The sequence below is a fragment of the Rissa tridactyla genome (genome assembly GCF_028500815.1).
Source record: "Rissa tridactyla isolate bRisTri1 chromosome 24 unlocalized genomic scaffold, bRisTri1.patW.cur.20221130 SUPER_24_unloc_1, whole genome shotgun sequence".
NCBI classification, from domain to species: Eukaryota; Metazoa; Chordata; class Aves; order Charadriiformes; family Laridae; genus Rissa; species Rissa tridactyla.
Genome location: NW_026529338.1, coordinates 267,365 through 273,490, shown reverse-complemented (window position 1 = coordinate 273,490; position 6,126 = coordinate 267,365). Strand labels below are relative to the sequence as shown.

The window sequence follows — 6,126 nt, the reverse complement described above, 5'->3', positions numbered from 1 at the left end:
ATATAACCCCCTGATCCTATGGGACCCCCTGACCCTGTAGGACACCCTGACCCTATATAACCCCTGACCCCATGGGACCCTAAATAACCCCTGACCCCATGGGACCCTGGGACCCTATATAACCCCCCGATCCTATGGGACCCCCTGATCCTATGGGACCCCTTGACCCTGTGGGACCCCCTGACCCTATGTAACCCCTGGCCCTATGGAACTCTGGGACCCTATGGGACCCTAAATAACCCCTGACCTTATGGCAGCCCCTGACCCTATATAACCCCTGGCCCTATGGGACCCCCCTGGCCCTATGGGATCCATGCCATGACCCTACAGCCTCCCTATGCCCCCTCTCCGGCCCCCCCAGCCCCCCCGACCCTCCGGCTCGGCCTCGAGGAGACCCCCGGCCCCACACACGGCCCGCCCCCGGTACCGGGACCCCCGGGGCGACCATCACGGGGCCCGGTACCTCTCAGTGCGTGGTCGCTGCTGTCCGTGAGCCCGTCCCGGCCGTATCCGTTATCGGTTATCGATTATCGGCTATCGATTACTGGCTATCGATCGCCGCCCCCGCACAAGCCCCCTCCTCTCTCCATCGATGCCCTCGGCGCTCCCTCCCCCTCCCCTCCCCCGCTCGGCGCTCCGCTGCCCGCCCCTGGGCAGCCGGCGGCCACTCGATGCGCCGGCGCTCGGCTGAGCCCCCCCCCCTGCCGGCCCATGGCGGCCGCGGCGCCCCCCTCCCGGCGGCTCGAGGGCGTCGGCGCTCGGCTGCGCGGCCTGGCTGCGCGCGGGGGCCGGAAGTGGCTCGGGGCGGGCGGGGGGGCCCGGGCCCTCCTCAGGTGAAGCCGCCGCCGATGGAGCCGCCGCCGCCGCCGAGCCCCTGAGCCCCCCCCCCCGACCCCCCCGCCGCTCCCCCACGCCCCGCGGACGGGCCGGGCCGGGCCGGGGGGGCCCTTCCCGAGCCCCGCCGGTAAGAGATGGGGGGGTGTCGGAGGACCGAGCGGGGTGGGGGGCAGCTGGGCCGCGGCGGGGGGGGGGCGGGCTGTCAGGGGGCGGGGGGGGGTGGTGGGAGCGGGAGCGGGGTGTGACCGGGGCGGGGGGGGGGCTGTCAGGGGGCGGGGGCTCTGAGGGGGGCTGTCTGGGGTGGGGGGCGATGGGGGGGTGGGTCCGGCGGGGGGATCGCCGTTGGGGGGGGGTGTGTGGTGTGGTGTGGTTTGAGGGGGGGGGTCTTTTGGAGGGGGGGCGGGAGGTCTTGGCTGGGGGTGTCCGTCTCCTGCGGGCTTGTGTCTGGCGGGGAGTCACGGTTTTGAGTGGGATCTGTGCCTCGGGGGAGGGGGGATAGGGAGCAGGAGGCGCTTCAGGGTGACCCCCCCGGCGGTGGGTGGGGGGGGGGCTGCGCCCCACAATCCTTCCCGACCCCCTTTCCCCAGGCCGGCTGGGGGCCGGGGCCGGCTTGGGATTGGGCGGGGGGGGGGGGTGTCCCTTCTTGCAGCCCCAAAACTTGGCCGCTGCAGAAGCCGGGGGGGCTGGAAGTGTGTGTGTGTGGGGGGGGGCCGTGGCGACACCCCCCCCGACCTTCTGCGGGCGCTGGGTGATGAAATGACATTTCAGTGTTGGTGGCTGCCCCAGGCGCGGGGGGAGCGGCCCCCCCCCCCCCGAGTTGTGTCCCTGTTCTGTGTCCCCCTGTTCTTCGGGGTCGCTCCCCTCCGCGGTCAGGTTTGAGGGGGGGTGTGGTGTCAGAGGATGTTGCCCTGTAGTCTCAGGGGGAGCCTCTTCTGAGCTCCTGGTCCCCCCCCACCCCGGCTCCAGTCGGGGCTGTGTGGGGCACCGTGCTCCGGGCGAAGCCGCTGGCTCCAGGCGGGGGGGGGTTTCCCAACCAGGCTGTAAATTCCGGAGCCTCTTCTTTGGCTGTGAGACAGGGATGCTCCGATGTGGGGTTCGCCCCCCCTCCCTGTTTTCCTGTCCCCCTGTGTCCCTCTGCCCCCCCGTTACCCGTTCTGTGGCCGCTCTGGAGCCCTTCCCCGGGCTGGGGGGGCACCAGGACAGGCAGCGCGTGGCTCCGGTGGAGCTGGGAGCAAGTTCCCCACAGCCCCGAGCCGGGGTCCCGGCTGCTGCCCGGCTCCCTCCCCGTTGAACACCCTCCCCCCCTCCATCGCCCTCCTGCCCCGAAGAGAAGCTGCAGTGCCAAGGACCGGCGCGTTTCGCCCGCAGAGAGCGAGAACGCATCCGTCAGCCCCAAAGAGCAGCTTTGTGCCGATGCCTTGTCCCAGCGCCCCGCGGGGACTGGGGGGACCCAGAGACCAGGGCGGGTGACAGGGAGCTCTGGAGAAGCTCTTGGTCCGAAGCTGTGGGTGTAAAATTGATCTCCGGTTGTGTTGCTCCGTGTGAGGTCTGAGCCCCCGGGTACCTTTGGGCACCCTGGCGAAGGTGCCGGTGTTCGGAGGAGCCGGGAGCTGCCGGTTCTTGTTGGCACCGCAACGGTTCCTGCTCCCGCGGGGAATTAGGGGCTCCCAGGACGGAGCGGGGTTATCCGAGGGCAGCCGGCGCAGGACGGGTGCGAGGAAGGAGCATCCAACAGAGGATTAATTCTTCTCCGCTCTCGGTGGATCAGTTCCATTTAAAACGCGCCTGAGCGTCGTTAGCGAAGTCGGGCTGCAAACGACGGCGTGGAAAGCGCAGCGCGGCTCGGCTGCCTACAGGCCGGGGTCTCTTTCCGCCCGTATCCATCCGTCTGTCCAAGTAAGCGCCGAAAGGAGGAACTTCTCTTTCCTCCCCTTGCTGCCTGGAACCTCTTTTCGTCTTTTGTGGGCTCAGCAGCGTTGCTCACGGTTATTATTTATTCGCATTGTGGTGATGCCCGGAGGGCACAACCCGGGTTCAGGCGCTGAACAAAGGCGCGGTGGAAGGCGGCCCCGGGTTCGCCTTGAATTCAAACTTTGTGGAAGTCGCTGAATCTCCGGAGCGCATTTAAGACGAGGAATTTGACGTTCCGTCCTGGTTTGTGGCGCTTTTTCCATCAGCAGGCTTTTAAACGAAATTATATCAATAAGCGGGCAAGGCTCGTGTCCTGTAGTGTTCGCGTTAGGAGCAATTCCAGTGGGGAGGAGCTTCTCCGGGCTGTGAATATTAGTAAAAACCGGGATCCCCGCTTCCCCTGCCCGCTGCCGGACCTGTGTCGGTCGCTGCGCTGGCTCCTTGGAGGTTTTTCTTTCTCTCTTCCCCAGTTTCATTTATAAAAAGGACGGAAACCGCAGCCGTGTTTGCTCAGTTCTTGGCTTAAGGCACCTGAAACGCTGGCGTTATCTGGGAGATAACGCTGGGTTATCTGGGGTTCCGCTTGATAATCGGGGTGTCACAGGGCTGGTATCGGACCTCTCCCTGTGCTTCAGGACTCATCTGCGACGCCGGGCTCGTGCCATCGGCTGCAGCATCCGCGTCACCTCGTCCAGCGTGACAAACGCCAGCGCCCAGCAGCGGGGGCGAGGGACGCTTTCCTTCCCGTCCCTGCGCAGGACCCTGGGATTGTTCCTGTCCCTCTCTTCCCCCGGCGGCATCTCGAGGAGCCGAGGGTCTCCCCGGCTTGGCGGTGAGGAGCTCCACGCAGCCGGCCTCCGGCTGCAGCCTCGCGCGGAGGCAATTTTTTTATTTTAGCAATGACGCTTCATGTTATTTAATAATCTATTTCAAAATATGGAAACAATGGGAGCTATTTTATAATGGATAAAACATGTCACAACGCTTTAATTTTTGCTTTTGGGAGGCGGCTCCGTTCGCTTCTGCCTCCGTTGAGCCGGTCTCTCCCCGGCGAGCGTCTTCCCCTTTCCTCGGCATTTAAACGGGGGCCGCTGGCAGGGCGGGGGCTCTTCCCCGAAACCTTTCCGCTGCCCTGGGCTTTGAGGCGTTTCCAGTGACACAAACTCCGGTGTTTTGGCGCAGCCGGTTTGTTCGCCGAGCTTCTATTTTGCGGCGAAGGTGGAAAAAACGTCCTCACGTTGGAGAAAAAAAAAAAAAAAAAATCAAACCCAAAACCAAAAAGCCGGCAGCTAATGGAAACAATGGTTGGGGAAAGAGAAACTGCAGGGACCTTTGCGGCACTTACTAATTCTTACCCCAAGAGGAGGAGGTTTGGGGACGTTTGCCCCCACTGTGTCCCCGCCACAGACGTGCTGATTCTCCTCTCGCTGCTCCCGGCACCGAACGGGAGCCAAACCCCGGCACGGAGAAAGATGGGGGTGGGGGGTGGGGGGGTGTCTGGGGGGCGTTGGGTGCAGCGGGAGCCGGGGGAGGTTGGGATCCGGGTGTCCGCACCCTTCGGGAAGCAATCTCCGCTGTCGGAGCGGGCAGAGAAATGGGTCAGACCAAAGGGTTTTGCTGGTTCTGGCCGGGTTCTGCGCGAGTCTGGCGGGAGCTGGGGATTTACCCTTCGAGGTGGAGCGGGGGGGAATGATATTGTTGTCTGAAAAAGAACCTGGAAAATACCTCGGTGGGGTGGGATGGCGGCGCGGGGGGGGGGGGTGTCTTTTCCCTGCCGGCGCCGTTTGGCTGCCGGCGCCGAGCGTTGGGAAGCGTTTCACAGCGCTTGAAGCGTCGGGGAGAAATTAAGAGAAATAAGGGGAAAACAGGGGAAAAAAAGAGGTTGAGCCTCCCAACGACCCCAAGGCTCCGGGGGTTAACGCCGGCTGATGGGAGCCCGGCGTTGGAGGCTGCAGTAGAGGGGGGGGGATCGGGGAGATTTTTCCCGTTTCTAGGACATTTCTGGCTGTCCCAGGAAGAAGCTGAGTCTCGGCCCCTCTCCTGGTGCTGGCGGGGGGGGGACACAGCCAGGCCTGGCCGCCTGCAGCAGCCCCTCGATGTTCCCAAATTGCATCATGTTGAGATGGAGGTGTTTTGTTTTTTTTTTTAAATTGGACTAATTCTCAGGACTCAGGGGGGGTGTGTGTGGGGGGGTGTGTGTGGTTTTTTTTCTTTTTTTTTTTTTTTTTTTTTTCCCTTTGAGTGTTGCCACTTGGGGAAAAGTCCTTATTTCAGCGGGGAGGAGGGCGTCGAGCCGCGCCGAAGGCACTTTGCTCTAATTTTAGTGCGTTCCTGCCTCCCGATTCCCAAGTCGATGATCACACCTGAAAGCTGGGAAGGAAAGGCCGGAGACGGAGACGTTCTCTTTGCTCCCCAGCGTGGAGGTTTGTCCCCGGCTCCGAGTCCTCGCTGCGCTGCCTGACCCGAATTCCCCTCCGGAGAGGGGATAAACGCCAGGCTCTGCTCCGGTGGGGATCGGTGGGGGGTTGTCTGTCCCGGCGGAGGTGTCCCGCGGCGGTTGGCGGTGCCAAGGGGCAGCTCGGAGCCGGCCGGCATCACACCGGAGCAGCCCCTTTTTCCTGGGAATGTGTTTTTCCCCCCAGGTTCTGGCAGTCCGGCTGGCACAGCCTTTTGTGCGCTGCTTTTCAAAATTAGAAGGACTCGGGGAACAAACGACGCACGGAACCGTTTTCTAGCCGGAGGTTAATTATGGGCCGTCGTTACTGCGGAGCTCTAGGTTCAGGCGAGCTCGGTGCTGCCTTATTTTCATTCGCAATTTTTGAAATTGCGATTCCCGCTTGCGAAGGCCTCGCGTTCAGCCAAAATTCAGGAAAATAACCGCTGGCACTCGGGGCTCCTGAACCCTCCCAGTGCCTTTTTTTTTTTTTTTTTTTTCCCCCCTCTGCGTCCCCTTTTAAAATAGAAAGGAGCGAGGAATCCATCTCTTCTACTGCCCATCGTCCCGTTAACGTTAATGAGACCGCGTGCAGGAGTAGGAAGTAGGAGTTACAGAACTGGCTCCTCAGTTCTGCTGGGCTGATTATTAGCTGATTACTTGGAGGGAAATTAATTATTTGCTCCTCGCTCTCTCGGGTTTCGAGGGGACACCGGGGTCCTGCTGGTCCCTGGGCTCAGCCGGGAGCCCAGGCTGTGATGGGTCCCACCTGGTGCTTGGGGGTTTTTTTTAATTATTTATTAAATTTCATATTTTCAAGGGCTTTGCGGGGTACGGGAGAGAAAGAACTTTCTAAATAAAATTGATTTTTGTTTTTTTTTTGTTTTTTTTTTTTTTTTTTGAATTAGTGCGTCGCCCTGCCCTTTGTGCAGAGCGGGGCCGGT

At 62.1% G+C, this 6,126-nt stretch overlaps 1 protein-coding gene across 6 annotated transcripts in view; it reads left to right on the top strand.

The window, feature by feature from the left end:
• The first annotated feature begins 888 nt into the window (after positions 1-888).
• The window catches only part of IKZF4 (IKAROS family zinc finger 4), a 31,503-nt gene continuing 26,265 nt past the window's right edge, over positions 889-6,126 (top strand). For 5 of the 6 annotated variants that reach the window (XM_054187123.1, XM_054187126.1, XM_054187124.1 and 2 more), the window contains exon 1: positions 889-964. The gene's annotated coding sequence lies outside the window, so the exon portion shown is untranslated. The remainder of the gene's footprint in view (positions 965-6,126) is intronic. The other variant, XM_054187128.1, reaches the window with a different exon arrangement.